General features: G+C 38.5%; 1 non-coding gene across 1 annotated transcript; it reads left to right on the top strand.

The window, feature by feature from the left end:
• The first annotated feature begins 15,548 nt into the window (after positions 1-15,548).
• TRNAK-CUU (transfer RNA lysine (anticodon CUU)) lies at positions 15,549-15,621 on the top strand. Its single transcript has one exon. It is a non-coding gene; the product is annotated as a tRNA-Lys (tRNA).
• The last annotated feature ends 1,174 nt before the right edge of the window (positions 15,622-16,795 follow it).

Raw genomic sequence — 16,795 nt, 5'->3', positions numbered from 1 at the left:
CAAAATGTTTCAGTGAACAAGTTTCAGCAGTTCAACTTTATAACAATTATAAATAAACCTGTTAAATTTTTCTGGACAATGCCATCATTTGGATTTTTTTTTAAACAAGTAAAATTCTTATTGATTGAAACTAAATGGTGTTTGTAGCATTTTTATCATACAGTAGATTCCATCCATTCACTATACTTTTGTAACTGAGTTGTCCTATATGCAAGTACATGTTTTTGATGTTGTCTGTCTTCTGTGCTGTTCCTGTAAGTTTGCTATTAAAATACATTAAACTATAAAAAATAAGAAAAAAGAAAAATCTCTCGCCTCTTCGACAGCTCCAGACATTTTCCCAGACTCCCTCCCAGCTACCTGTGGTGCACCTACCCCCTTCAGGCTGTGTTCACACAACCAAACCCAGTCCTCTCCCTGAAATACAACCGAATCCAGAGCCTCAGCTCCCATCACCCACCCGCCCTGGCAGGTGAGCAAACAAGCCTCTAGGGCTGGTGAGTGCTGGTCGGCACCGATCCTCTTTGCGGGAATGTCTCTGCTTTGCCCTCCCTACCCCTGTTGCTGCACTCTCCTCTGTGGCTCCGAAGCTTGCCCCCTCCACCACCCGCAGTCTCCGTGAGTGGAAAGTCTTCCTTTCCTCCTTCACAGCTCCCTCCCACTGGTGCAGGTCCCGTCCCTATTCTTTTGCCTCTGTTTTCTCTTTTTTCTTTTGCCATACCCAGGTTCTTGGGGAGTTTCTCACCTTTTCAGATGTCTGTCTTCTGCCAGCGTTCAGTAGGTGTTCTGTAGGAGTTATTCCACATGTAGATGTATTTCTGATATATTTGTGGGGAGGAAGGTGATCTCCACGTTTTACTCTTTCACCATCTTGAAGCTCCTCCTGAGGGTTGTTTTTAATATAGATATCTGCCACCTCTTTCCTCAATGTATACTGGCTGCTATCCCCTTTATAGGAGGTGTGACTGATGTTGTGATGACCAAAGCCTGCACTGAATATTGAGCAGGGCTTCCCCTTTGCTCTGTGATGTTCACTGCCCTGTCAGAAGTGAGGTCTGCTCCCTAATTCTTGGGTTAGAGGCACCCAGATCTGTTTCTTAGCTTTGTTTTTGTTCTGCAGTGTGATATAGGTGGGATTGGACCACTCCCACTTGGACGGAAGCCACTGAGTCTTCCTCCTCTGGAGGAGTTCACCTGTGTGTGTGCTCTGTGGTGTCACCTTTTACCTGTTGTGCAAGCTCTCAGCTTACACTGTTGTAGGCACTGCTCTCTGTCCCACCTTACCTGTGGATATGCCAGTGGCTGACCCTATTGTCTCTCAGATGTTGTTTTCCCCAAGCCCCAATGTAGATCCACTGAAGTCAGGTCCAAGGATTGCAGTAATTATGGATCTGGACCTGCTTTGGGTGCTATGGGGACAGCTTACTCTCTGGCCTGTCCCAACCCCCACGTTTATGTCCCCACAAAGTCTATAGCTGCTGAAGTTAGACCTGTCTTGGAGCATTTGGTGTCCATTCAGATGTTCTGCATGTGCTGAATTAACCATTCCAGTCACAGGGTCTTAATCCATGGTTTGCACTGCTTCAAGGAGAGATTTCAGCTCTGCTTCCTTAGTCACACATCTCCTGGAGTTCAGCTTTGGTTTCAGCCCCACCTCTCTGTATGGGTCACGCACAGCCGTCTGCTCCCTGCCCAGGCAAGAGGGATCCGATACAGCGACCCCAGGTTCACAGGCCTGTTTCAGAAGGAGGAATTGGGGGTGGTGGCTGACTGGAGTGTGCATACTCATTCAGGTGGGAGGGGGAGACGTTGGCAACGATTGGGGCGCATGCATTTTCTCTGGCAGGAGCCTCTCCTAGTGCCTGTGGAGGTGGGGGCTGGCATGTGGGGAGAGAGTTTTGATGGTGACCCTGCCCTTCATGCATCACTCTGCAATGGCGCTTCACTTCTATGGTAGCCCGGGCTTCCTCCAGGAGCATTCCTGGTTATGGATTTCCTCACTCCTGTCCCCTCAGGCTGTCTCTGTGCAGCCAACAGCAGTTCTCTCCCTGGGTCTGCTCTCCAAACACCACATTCCAGCACCCAGACCCTGTCAGCACTGGCAGACACCCGTCTCAGGCTGGGGTGCACAGGGCTGTGACATTGACTATCTGTGTAAGTCTCACTCTTTCCTCCCTGCCATAGACCAATTGCTGCTCTTTCCTCTGACAGCCCCCAAATCTCCCCTTTTATCTCAGCTGATCTCACCAGTGAGGAGTCTTCTCTGATTGTGAGAACATTTCCTCTCCTTCATCTCCCCACCAGGGGCCCAGGTCCCATCCCATTTCCTGTTTTCTTTATTTTTATTTTCTCTCTTTTGTCCTACCCAGTTATTCGGGGACCTTTTCTTATCCTTTTAGGTGTCTCAGGTCCTCTGTTAGTGTTCAGCAAGTGCTCAGTGAGAATTCTTCTATTTGTAGATGTGTTCTTGATGTACTTGTGGGGAGAGGTAAACTCTGGTCCTCTTATTCTGTCATCTTGGGAAACGTTTAACTTCTCACTTAGTTCATCCAATCTTTCCTTCTGTTCTTTGAATGTCTTTACTATCATTACCTTGAACTCTTTTTCAAGTAGATTGCTTATTTTCACTTTATTTAATTCTTATTCTGGTGTTTTATCTTGTTCCTTTGTTTGGGACATATTCTTCTGTTGCCTTATTTTTTCTAATTTGCTGTTTTTATTTCTATGTATTTGGTAAGTTGGTTACATTTCTTGACTTTTGAATGTGGTCTTTTGTAGGTGATGTCCTATGTGTCACAGCAGCACACTCCCCTCTGGTCACCACAGCTATATGCTCTAGGGATGTCCTCTATTGTGGGCTGCATGGGTCCTTCTCTTTTGGTGGGCTGACTACTGTGGGTGTTATGGTAGGTGTGGCTGGCCTCCAGTCTTGTTGGTTGCCAGGTCTTGCCTTGTGTGGAGGCTTCTGCCATGTGTAGGTAGGCCCAGGTTAAAACATGGCTGACTGCAGAGCCCTGGGTTTTCCTGTGGCTTTCCCACTGGTTGGCAGAGCCAGTTTCCTGGGAGTGTGGTTGCAGGGCTGTGGGTCGTGGATCTACTGGCAGTCTTCTGGTGAGAAGAATTTATACTGTCACTACTTGCAGATGACATGATTTGTATATAGAAAACCCTAAAATCTTCACCAAAAAACCTGTTAGAATAAATTCAACAATGTTACAGCATACAAGATTAATATACAAAAATCTGTTCCTTTTCTATACACTAATAATGAAATAACAGAACTAGAAAGCAAAAAAAAATTCTGTTTAAAATCACATCAAAAATTATAAAATACCTAGAATAAACATAACCAAGGAAGTGAAAGACCTATACACAGAAAACTATAAAACATTGATGAAGGAAATTGAAGATGATACAAAGAAAAGGAAAGTTATGCCCTGCTCTTGGATTGGAAGAATTAATATTGTTGAAATGGCCATACTACCCAAATAAATAGAGAGTTAATGCAATCCCTATAAAAATACCTGTGACATTTTTCACAGAACTAGAACAAATAATCCTAAAATTTATATGGAACAACAAAAGACCTCAAATTGCCAAAGTAATCTTGAAAAAGAAGAACAAAGCTGGAAGTATCACTCTTATAGACTTCAGATTATAATACAAACTCTAGTAATTAAAACAGCACTGTAGAGAGAGAGATTCAAGATAGCAGAAAAGTAGGTGGAAGTGGAGTTCATCTCTCTCCACGGATGCCTCAGGAATATATCTATAGATGCAACAATTCTCACAGAACACTGGCTGAACACTAGCAGAAGACATTGGACACCAGAAAGGACTATAAAGATCCCTGTATAACTGGGTAGGATGGAAAATATGAAGGGAGAAGGAGGAGGAGAGGAAGTTGGATGGGACCTGCACACTGGGGTGGGGGACCTGAAGCAGAGGAGAGATTTCCGAATTCAGGGAAACCCTCTCTCCAACGTGGAAACCCCCTCTCTGATGGGAAAATCGATTGGGACAGAAGGGTAGCATTTGAGGCTGTCAGAAGAGGGTGAAGTGGCCTATCTATAGCAGATGGGACAGATTGAGAAATACACAGATGGTCCGTACTGTGGCCCTACGTGCCTCAGACTGGGACATATGTTCACAGTTGTGCAAAGAGGTTGGGAACTGGTGCATGGGGATTGGAGAACAGACCCAGAGCGAGAAGTGCTGTTGGCTGTGGGGAGACGGATTGAGGGGACAGGAGGGAGGAAATCTACAGCAGGAAATGCCTATGGAGGAAGACTGGACTGCCATGGAAGCAGGGCACTACTGCTGAGTAACATGCAGGGTGAGGAGCCACTATTGTAACCTCTCTCATCCACACACTGGTGCCTGCCAATGACAATAAAAGAAGCCTTCTGTGGGCTGCATCTTGCATGCCAGCTGCCAAGAAATAATAAAAGCCCCCGCAGAGCAGGCCCTCATGTGCCAGCTAAAGGGCAATTTAAAAAAATGTCCTCTCAGGGCTGACCGTTACATGCCTGCTGCTGGGTGCCAGAAAAACCCAGCATGGCTGGGTAAACCCAAAAGATAAACCCAAAAACCATGGCTGGCCCTCATGTGCCTTATGCTGAGCGCTAGAAAAGGCCCTCACTAGGGCCATATATCTTGTGCCCATGGCTGCCTGCTTCCCTGTGCATGTAGCAGCACTGGTGCTCCCATGATCCAAGCAGTCATACCACCTCTGTGCCCAGTACTCACAGGAGCAGGCCGAAGATCTCCAAGGAAGCCTCAGGACCAGACTTCTGTGGGTGGACCACACCAGACGTGAGGATAAAACCAAAGCTGAACCCCAGGGACAGGGTGACTAAGGAAGATCAAAAATCTTTACATCAGCTGCACAAACTGCATATTAAATCCCCATGTTCAGCTAGGTAGACCATGCATCTATGGAATATCTGAATAGACAATGAGTGTTCCCACAAATGAAAATGGTCTAGCTCTGACAGCTGTGGATTTTGGGGGCAGCACACACAGGAATTGGGCCAGATCAGATTCTGAGTGGTCTCCACAGGGCCCACAGCAGGCCTAGAGACCAGCACAGAGGCAAAGGAGATCCCCTTGGGGAGGCAGAGTTGGACTGTGGCTCATGGTGTGTGCAAGGAAACTTACAGCAGAGACCCCAGGGAAACATAATTATTATTATTAATTTTATTATGTTTCGATTCATTCTGTTGTTGGTTCTAGACTTTTTGGGGGTTTTTTTGGTTTCTTTTTCTTTCCATTTTTGTTTGTTTGTTGTTGTTTTAGTTTTTTAATAAATTTTTTTAGTCTTTTGGGATTTCCATGTTTTAAAACATACTTTTATTTTTTATACATTTCTATTTTTACTTTGCTTTTCTGTTGTTCTGTGTTCTTTTCCCTTATTCCTTTCTTCCTCTTTTTCTTTAATATATTTGCCTTTTTTAAAATATTTCCATTTCTACTATGTTTTTCTGTTGTCCTGTGATTTTTCCCTTTGTATTTTATTTTATTCTTATAATTTTTAAATCATTTTTATCAGTTTGTTTTGCTTCCTCACATTATTCTTCAGTTGGCACACTGTTTGATTTTTTTTTTAGGTTATGTGTTTTGTTAGTTTTAATCCTAACTGTTTGATTTCATTTTTGAGTTATTCTATTTGTCTGTTTTTCTCTTGATTTTGTTGTATTTGGCACTGTTTTTGTTTCTTTTAGGTGCGTGTGTGTTTCCTTATTTCTGTTTTTGTTTGTTTGATTTTGTTTTTACCATTTGCTGGGGTTTTGTTTGTCTTTTTTTTTTTTTTGCTTTAATATATTTTCTATTCTATTTTTTTATATTTCTGTTTCTACATTGATTTCTGTTGTTCTGTCTTCTTTCCCCATTCTCTTTTTCCTTTTTATATAATTTTTCTCTGTTTGTTTTGTTTCTTTGCTTCATTCTTCAGTTGACACTTTGCTTTGGTGTTGTTTTATGTTTGGGGATTTTGTCAGCTTTTTTCTTAATTGTTTGATTTCCTTCTTGGGTTCTTTTGTTTGTCTGGTGGTTCCTTTGCTATCTGATTTACATGGTTCTGTTTTTGTCTCTTTTGTGTGTGCAAGTTTCCTTGTTTCTCTTTCTGCTTGTTTGATTTTACTTTTACCATTTTTCTGGGGTTTTGTTAGTCTTTTATTTTAAACCACTTTAATGTCAGATGAGTGATTTGGGGATCTCTGTCCCTTGACCAGAAGTCACGCCTGAGGCTCTGGAGTGAGAGCACTGAATCCAGGATGCTGTACCACTAGAGAATTCCTGGCGCCAGGGAAGATTAATCGCTGAGAACTCTCAATGAGGCCTCTATCTGAATCCAAGACCCAGCTCCACCCTACTGCTTCCAGCACTAGATGCCTCACACCAAAAAACAAACAAGACAGGAACACAAATTCACCCATCAGCACACAGATGACATAAAGTCATACTAAGCTCACAGACAGCCCAAAACACATCACCTGACATGGCCCTGCTCATTAGAGGGAAAAGACTCAGATCCAGGCACCAGAACGCAGGCACCAGTCCCTCCCATAAGGAAGCCTACACAAGACAGTGGACAAACCCCACTACTGGGGTCATCGAATAGAAGCAAGAGGAAATACGACCTGCAGCCTAGGGAAAGGAGACCTCAAATACTGTAAATTAGACAAAATTAGAAGACACAGAAATATCTTACAGGCAAAGGGGCAAGATAAATACCCACAAGAACAAATAAATGAAGAGTGAATAGGCAAAATACCTGAAAAAGAATTCAGAGTAATGAAAAGAAACATGATCCAAAATCTTGGAAACAGAATGGAGAAAATACAAGAAAAGTTTAACAAGGATCTAGAAGAACTAAAGAACAAACAAACAGTAATGAACAACAAATAACTGAAATTAAAATTATTCTAGAAGGAATCAAAGGAAGAATAACAGAGTCAGAAGAATGGATATGTGAGCTGGAAGAAAGAAAGATGGAAATAACTGCTGCAGAGCAGAATAAAGAAAAATAAAGGAAACGAATGGAAGACAGGGCTTCCCTGATGGTGCAGTGGTTGAGAGTCCACCTGCCGATGCAGGGGACACAGGTTTGTGCCCCGGTCCAGGAAGATCCCACATGCTATGGAGCAGCTGGGCCTGTGAGCCATGGCAGCTGAGCCTGCGCGTCTGGAGCCTGTGCTCCGCAACGGGAGAGGCCACACAGTGAGAGGCCCTTGTACAGCAAAAAAAAAAAAAAAGAATGGAGGACAGTCTCAGAGACCTCTGGGACAACATTAAGCACAACAACATTCGAATTATTGGGGTCCCAGAAGAAGAAGAAAAATAAAAGGGGTCTGACAAAATATTTGAAAGGATTATAGTAGAAAACTTCCTGAACATGGGAAAGGAAATAATCAAGTCCAAGAAGCACAAAGAGTCCCACACAAGATAAACCCAAGGAGAAACATGCCGACACACATATTAACCAAACTGACAAAAAATACACACAAAGAAAAATTATTAAAAACAGCAAAGGAAAAGCAACAAATAACATGCAAGGGAATCCCCATAAAGGTAACAGCTGATTTTTCAGAACCAACTCTGCAGGCCTGAAGGGAGTGGCAGGATATATTTAAAGTGATGAAAGGGAAAAACTCACAACAAAGATTACTCTACCCAGCAAGGATCTCATTCATGTACGACAGAGAAATCAAAAGCTTTACTCAACTCTATTTAATCTGAAAAACGTTTCAGTACAAGCCAGCCTTTAAACTCCATGGGTTATGGGGGGTTTTCTGGATAAAAGGAAAAAATTCCATCCAGGAAAAGGCCTGTCTTTTCCTTCTCGCCCTTCATGATTGATCTTCTGAGAGCTTGAATGCTGCTGGGAACTTACCCCTTTCTATTGTCACTTCGTGGTAGAAAGAAAATTAATGAAACTGTGCGAACTGATCAGAGGGTGTCTGATTTTTAGTTTTCCACAGGCTTGAGGCAACATGGATAAGTGCGTGTCACCCTCAGGAATGTACCCACGGTGGCCTTCCCTGCTTGTGGGCAGTGTATCCTGATGACAGGTATGCGTACTTAAGGGCCTGCATCATAAAGCCTTAAAGAGAAACACACAGGAGAAAACTGTCAAACCTTGAACGTTGTTATTTATATGTTTTAAAATGAAAAAGATCATTGTTTGTGTGCTAACCACTTCCTTGATTCTGTTTTGTGGTGGACGTAGATGGTTACATTTGAGCTTTGTATTTTGTGAGAACCTTAATGAAGCGAAGAATTCCAAAGACAGTCAAAAAAAAAAAAAAAAAGCTTTACAAAGAAGCAAAAGTAAGAGAATTCAGCACCACCAAACCGGCTTTACAACAAATGCTAAAGGAATTTCTCTAGGCAGGAAATACAAGAGAAGGAAAAGACTTATAAAAACAAACTCAAAACAACTAAGAAAATGGTAATAGGAATATAAATATCAATAATTACCTTAAAGGAAAATGGATTAATTGCCCCAACCAAAAGCTACAGGCTGGCTGATTGGATACAAAAACAAGACCCGTATATATCCTGTCCACAAGAGAACCATTTCAGACTTAGGGGCACATACATATGAAGGTGAGGGGATGGAAAATGATATTCCATACAAATGGAACTCAAAGGAAAGCTAGAGTAACAATACTCATAACAGATATAAAAATAATTTAAAATGAAGACTGTAACGAGAGACAAGGAAGGACACTACAAAGTGAACAGGGGATCAATCCAAGAAGAAGATATAACAGTTGTAAATATCTATGCACCCAACATAGGAGCACCTCAATACATAAGGCAAATGTTAACAGCCATAAAAGGGGAAATCAACAGTAACACAGTAATAGTAGGGAAGTTTAACACCCCACTTATACGAATGGACAGATTATCCAAACAGAAAATAAATAAGAAAATACAAGCTTTAAATGACACATTAGACCAGATGGACTTAATTGGTATTTATAAGACATTCCATCCAAAAACACCAGAGTACACTTTCATCTCAAGTGTTCATGGAATATTCTCCAGGATAGATCATATTTTGTGTCACACATCAAGCCTCAGTAAATTTAAGAAAATTGAAATCATATCAAGCATCTTTTACAACCACAATACTAAGAGACTAGATATCAATTACAGGGGAAAAAAGCTGTAAAAATTACAAACATATGGAGGCTAAACAATACACTACTAAACAAGCAAGAGATCATGAAGAAATCAAACAGGAAATCAAAAAAAATACCTAGAAAACAATGACAATGAAAACACGAGGACCCAAAACCTATGGGAAGCAGCAAAAGCGTTCTAAGAAGAAAGTTTATGGCAATACAATACTACCTCAAGAAACAAGAAACATCTCAAATAAACAACCTAACCTTGCACTGAAAGCAAACAGGAAGAAAAAATACCCCTCAATGTTAGAAGAAGGAAAGAAATCATAAAGATCAGATCAGAAATAATGAAAAAGAAATGAAGGAAACAATACCATAGATCAATAAAACTAAAAGGTTGCTCTTTGAGAAGATAAACAAGATTGATTGAGCATTAGCCAGACTCATCAGGAAAAAAAGGGCAAAGACACAAATCAACAGAATTAGAAATGAAAAAGAAGAGGTAAAAACTGACACTGCAGAAATACAACAGATCATGAGAGATTACTACAAGCAACTATATGCCAATAAAATGGACAACCTGGAAGAAATGGACAAATTCTAGGAAATACACAACGTTCCGAGACTGAACCAGGAAGAAATAGAAAATAAGAGCAGAACAATCACAAGCACTGAAATTGAAACTATGATTAAAAATCTTCCAAAAAAGAAAAGCCCAGGGCCAGATGGCTTCGCAGGTGAATTCTATCAAGCATTTAGAGAATTGACAACACCTATCCCCCTCAAACTCTTCCAAAATATAGCAGAGGCAGGAACACTCCCAAACTCATTCTATGAGCCCACTATCACCTTGATAGCAAAATAGGACAAAAATGTCACAAGAAAATAAAATTAGAGGCCAATATCAGTGATGAATATAGATACAAAATCGTCAACTAAATATTAGCAAACAGAATCCAACAGTACATTAAAAGGATCATACACCATGATCAACTGAGGTTAATCCAAGTAATGCAAGTATTCATCAACATATGAAAATCAACCAATGTGATACACCATATTAACAAACTGAAGTATAAACCTTATGATAATCTCAATAGATACAGAAAAGGCTTTCAACAAAATTCAACACCCATCTATGATAAAAAAACTCTTCAGAAAGTGGGCATAGAGGGAACCTACATCAACATAATAAAAGCCATATATGACAAACCCACAGCCAACATCATTCTCAATGGTGAAAATATGAAAGCATTTCCTCTAAGATCAGGAACAAGAAAAGAGTGACACTCTCACCACTATTATTCAACATAGTTTTGGAAGTTTTAGTCACAGTAATCAGAGAAGAAAAAGAAAAAAGGAATCCAAATTGGAAAAGGAGAAATAAATCTCTCACTGTTTGTAGATTACATGTAGAATTATATGTAGAAAACCCTAAAGATGTCACCAGAAAACTACTAGAGCTAATAAATGAATTTGGTAAAGTAGCATGATACATAATTAATGCACAGAAATCTCCTGCCTTCCTATACACTAACAACAAAAAATCAGAAAGAGAAATCAAGGAAATACTCGCATTTACCACTGCAAGAGAAAGAATAAAATACCTAGGAATAAACTTACCTCAGGAGGCAAAAGTCCTATATGAAGAAAATTTTAAGTCACTCATAAAAGAAATCAAAGACGGTACAAACAGATGGAAAGATATACCATGTTCTTGAAGTGGAATAATAAACATTGTGAAAATGACTATACTACTCAAAGAAATCTACAGATTCAGTGCAATCCCTATCAAACTACCAATGGCATTTTTCACAGAACTAGAACAAAACACTTCACAATTTGTATGGAAACAAAAAAGACCCTGAATAAACAAAACTGTCTTGAGAAAGAGAAATGGAGCTGGAAGAATCAGGCTCCCTGACTTCAGACTATACTACAAACCCACAGTAATCAAGAGAGTAAGGTACTGGCACAAAAACAGAAATGTATATCAGTGGAACAGGATAGAAAGCCCAGAGATAAACCCAGGCATATATGGTCAGCTTATATTTGGCAAAGGAGGCAAGAACATACAATGGAGAAAAGAGAGCCTCTTCAATAAGTGGAGCTGGGAAAACCGGGTAGCTACCTGTAAAAGAATGAAATTAGAACACTCCCTAACACCATACATAAAAATAAACTAAAAATAGATTAAAGACCTAAATGTAAAGCCAGACATCATAAAACTCTTAGAGGAAAACATAAGTGGAACACTCTGACATAAATCACAGCAAAATCTTTTTTGAGCCACCTCGTAGAGTAATGGTCCCAAGAATAAGCAAATGCGACCTAATGAAACTTAAAAGTTTTTGCACAGCAAAGGAAACCATAAACAAGACAAAAATATAACCCTCAGAATGGGAGAAAATATTTGCAAATGAAGCAACTGACAAAGGATAAATCTCCAAAATATACAAGCAGCTCACGCAGCTCAATATCAAAAAACCCCCACAAAAAACCCAATCCAAAACTGGGTGGAAGACCTAAATAGACAAAAAAAATAGGCAAAGAAGATATACAGATTGCCAACAAACACATGAAAAGATGATTAACATCATTAATCTTTAGAGAAATGCAAATCAAAACCACAATGAGGTATCACCTCATACCAGTCAGGATGGCCATCATCAAAAAATCTACAAACAATAAATACTGGAGAGGGTGTGGAGAAAAGGGAACCCTCTTGCACTGTTGGTTGGAATATAAATGGATACAGCCACTATGGAGAACGTTATGGAGGTTCCTTAGAAAACTAAAAATAGGGCTACCATATGACCCAGCCATTCCACTACTGGGCATATACACTGAGAAAACCATAATTCAAAAAATACATGTACCACAATGTTCATTGTAGCACTATTTACAATTTCCAGGACATGGAAGCAACCTAAAAGTCCATCGATAGTTGAATGGATGAAGAAGGTGTGGCACATATATACAATGGAATATTACTCAGCCATAAAAAGGAATGAAATTGAGTTATTTGTAGTGAGGGTGATGGACCTAGTGTCTGTTATACAGAGTGAAGTAAGTCAGAAAGAGAAAAACAAATACCTTATGCTAATGCACATATATGGAATCTAAGAAAATGGTACTGATGAACTTAGTGGCAGGGCAGGAATAAAGGCTCAGTTGTAGAGAACGGACTTGAGGATACAGTGGGTGAAGGGGAAGCTGGGACAAAGTGAGAGAGTAGCATTGACATATATACACTACCAAATGTACAATGGATGGTTAGTGGGAACCTGCTGCATAGCACAGGGTGATCAGCTCGATGCTTTGTGACGACGTAGATGGGTGGGATAGGGGGGATGGGAAGGAAGCTCAAGAAAGAGTGGGTATGGTTATATATGTATAGTTATAGCTTATTCACTTTGTTGTACAACAGAAACTAACAACTTTGTAAACAATTATACTCCAATAAAGAAATTAAAAAAGATAAAACAGCACTGTACTGGCAAAAAAAGTTAAACAAAATAAAACCCCACATATATTGATGGAACTGAATAGAGAACCAAGAAATAAACCCACATGCCTGTGGTCAGTTAATCTATGGCAAAGGAGGCAAGAATACACAATGAAGAAAAGACAGTTGCTTCAATAAATGGTGCTGGGAAAACTGGACAGCGCCTGTAAAAGAATGCAATTAGAAATTCCTCACATCATATACAAAAATAAACTCACAATGGATTAACGACTGAAATGTATGACCTGAAACCAAAAAAAGTTCCTAGAAGAGCTCATAGGCAGGACACTCTTTGACATAAATCATAGAATATTTTTTGGTTCTGTCTTCTAAGGCAAAAAAGATAAATAAATAAAAGGAAAATAAACAAAGTGGATCTAATTAAATTTAAAAGATTTTGCACAGCAAATGAAACCATCAAGATAATGAAAAGACAACTTACTGAATGGCAGGGGAGAAATATTTGTAAATGCTATGACCGATAAGGGGTCAATGTCCAAATTATATAAACTACTGATATATCTCCATAGCAAAACAACAAACAATCCAATTAAAAATGAGCAGAACACCTGAATAGACATTTTTCCCAAAGAAGATGTAAAGATGGCTAACAGGCTCATTAAAAGATGCTCAACATCACTAAGCATTAAAGAAATGTAGATCAGAACAACAATGAGATATCCCCTCACATCTGTCAGAATGGCTAGTTTCAAAGTCTACAAATAACAAATATTGGTAAGCATGTGGAGAAAAGGGAACACTTGTACACCATTGGTGAGAATGTAAGTTGGTGCAGCCACTATGGAGAACAGTATGGAAATTTCTCAAAAAACTAAAAATAGAACTATCATATGATCCAGAAGTTTCACTCCTGTCTATCATATGATCCAGAAATTTCACTCCTGTGTATGGATTCAAAAGAAATGAAAACACTAATTCAAAAACATACATGCACCCCAAAGTTGATTTACAATTGGAAACATATGGAAGCAACACAATTTCCATCAGCAAATTAATGGATAAAGGAAATATGGTGTATATACACAATGGAATATCACTCAGCCATAAAAAACAATGAAATTCTGTCATTTGCATCAACATGGATGGATGTAGAGAATATTATGTTCAGTGTCATAAGTCAGATAGAGAAATACTGTATAATATCACTTACATATGGAATTTTAAAAATAATACAAAAAAATGTATATAGAAAGCAAGAAACAGATTCACATTTATAGAAAACAAACTAGTTGTTAGCAGATGGGAGATGGAAAGGGGGATGGTCAAGTTAGGGATATGGGATTAAGAGCTGTATAAAATATGTAATTAACAAGGATATATCATATAGCACAGGGAATTATAGCCATTATCTTTTACTTACTTTTAATAGAGTATAATCTGTAAAAATACTGAATTGCTGTGCTGTGCACCCAAAACTAATATAATATTGCAAATCAATTATATTTCAATAAAAAAATTTAAAAAGACAAAGACCAAAAAATGTAAATAAAAGCAATGTTGTAATTATTTTCATAGTTGGTGACTAAACTGGCTTTAATTATTTGGATATGCATCGTTTGGGCATGACTTTAAGGTCCATTACCACTATATTTAATAGATCTAAAAAAATGAGTTATTCTCTCAGAATCTCACAGTAAAACCTTTAATTAAAAATGTAACACAGATAAGAGAAAAAGCAACACACCACATTATCAGTGACTCTAAATTGATGCTTTATGTAGTGTCACTAAAGTGAATAAACTTTGGTTCTAGCAAGCAAGGAACTACAGATTTTATGTCACTCAAATTGAAATTTGAGAAATGGAAATTGGGACTTCCAACTTGTTTTCATCTTCTCTAAAAGTGCTTAAAGAATGAACTATCTGTCAAAAATCCCTCATGTGGTTAACAGATCAGGAGAGAAGTTTAAATATTTATATATTTAAAAAAATAACTAGCTCTGAAAAGCAGTATGTTATAAATCACAAATGAGCAGCAGAGAAAATAAATTGTATCAGGATCCAGAAGAGGGATCAATCACATTTGGAATAAGCCAGATGCCTATTTTGATTCTGTGATAATGACGAAATTGTCTGTCATCTTTTAAACCAGATCTGGTCATTTCTTTTATTGGTGGTATGTACCATTTTCCTTAATGTTTGCTGAGCCAATGGATGCAAAACTAAAAAGGTGACACCATAGTAGAAAAAGCAGCTGAAGATTTTGTTTTCTTCCCTAAAAATTAGAAGAAAAATATGATATCCCCTTTAAACTACTAAGATCATCACTTATACTAACAGGATATAAGAGCCATTATTATCTATGTGGAAGCTGAAAATTCAAAGTAAATATTGGTCAGTTCATATGTCTAAATACTACTCTGAATATTACTCTGAATGAGCCAAACAAGATTTAAAGTAGACTCAGATGTATCTGTGCATGGCTCTTTTTTCAATGGCATTGGATACTGGTTCATCTTAGTTTAGCTTTCTTCTTCGTTCTCCTATCTCACATAATGGAGAAGGCCATTCCATGGTCATCACAGCTAAAATAAAGACCATGGTGTTTTTGTATTATGAAAAATAATGCTTTGTGAATCAAGTTTGGTCTATGTCAGTGCTTCTCAAACTCTTTAGACTTAGTACAATTTTACACTTTTAAAAAATTATAGATCCCAAAGAGCTTTTGTCTATGTGGGTTATATCTATCAGTATTTACTATATAACAGTTTAAAACTAACATATTAAATATTTATAAATTGTTTTACAAATTACAATTATATACCTATTATATATTAAATTAGAATGATGACATCATCAGACATCATGTATCTTTGGGAAAATTCCACTGTGCTTATGAGAGAATGAGAGTAAAAACGGCTATTAATAATGTCTTGGGGGACTTCCCTGGTGGTCCAGTGGTTAAGACTCTGCACTCTTAATCCAGGGCACCCAGGTTTGATCCCTGGTCAGGGAACTAGATCCTGCATGCCACAACTAAGAGCCCATATGCTGCTACTAAGAGCCTGCATGCCACAACTAAAGGAACATGCATGATGCAACTAAAAGATCCCGCACGCGGCAACAAAGATCCTGCATGCCACAACTAAGACCCAGCACAGCCAAATAAATAAATAAATATTTAAAATAATAATAATGCTTGGTGTTATTATGAAAATAGTTCTGATCTCACAGTTCCCCTGAAAATGTTTTGGAGACTCCTAGGGGGTTCACAAATCATGCTTTGAGAACTAAAACATGCTTTGGTCTAAATAATATTCCAAATCTTCTTGATTTTGCCTTTTGTCTTGAAGTTCCAGAACACAGACTTCATCTGTATATAAGGTTCATGCAAAATATCAAAGTAAATAGATGTCTCATAAGTGAAAAACTGTGTTACTCTTTTATGTTCTTTCTTGACTAATCAACAGCTCTGGGTGTGAACAGTCAGGTTCAGAAGATATTTTGCTCATTAAGAAAAATATCAAAATACATTCGTTACTTCATAATGTATCCTATCTCTTCTATCCACTTCCTAAAATGTTATATCCTCATCTGCAAGGTAAAATTAGCAAAGATAATAAAATATGTCTCAGGTAGGGTGGTCATAAGTCTTTGGATAAATTGATATCAAAAAGTCATCTTTCCAGATAACTAGAATAAGTACCTAGCAAATGAGTTTTCCAGATGGCCAATCCGAAGTGCCCCCTAAACAAACTTGACCCCTAAAACTTATAACAATTGTAAAATGTGTAGATCAAGGAAAGACTTCTTGTAGTTCAAAATCCTATAAAAACTTGTGGTAACAGTTCCCATACCTTGTGCTTAATATTTTCCAGAAGGTTGGCTTACCCCTTGCTGAAGAATGAATGTTGAAATTCCATACTTTCTTCTCCTGGTCAGTCATCCCATTCTCCAATGCAATCACCTTTCAGAGACCATCTATTAGAAAATAAAAACTCAAGAAAAAAAAAAAAGCAAAGCAAGACCAAAAGCCCCAAATGTATTAAAATAACCTCTGACAAGAGAGTTGAAAATCACCAGAATAAATAAGCAATAAAGCAAAATATTTGACTGCTACAAAGTATTAAATTGGTGGATAATAATAGCCTAATCTTCAAATTTGGGAACTTAGATCTCAATAGCTTATT

This window comes from Delphinapterus leucas, chromosome X, assembly GCF_059928025.1.
Source record: "Delphinapterus leucas isolate spDelLeu-1000000601 "Yukka" chromosome X, BTC_Dleu_Yukka2, whole genome shotgun sequence".
In the NCBI taxonomy this organism is placed as follows: Eukaryota; Metazoa; Chordata; class Mammalia; order Artiodactyla; family Monodontidae; genus Delphinapterus; species Delphinapterus leucas.
Note: the sequence above shows the minus strand (reverse complement) of the source record. Positions and strands in the feature narration are given on the sequence as shown.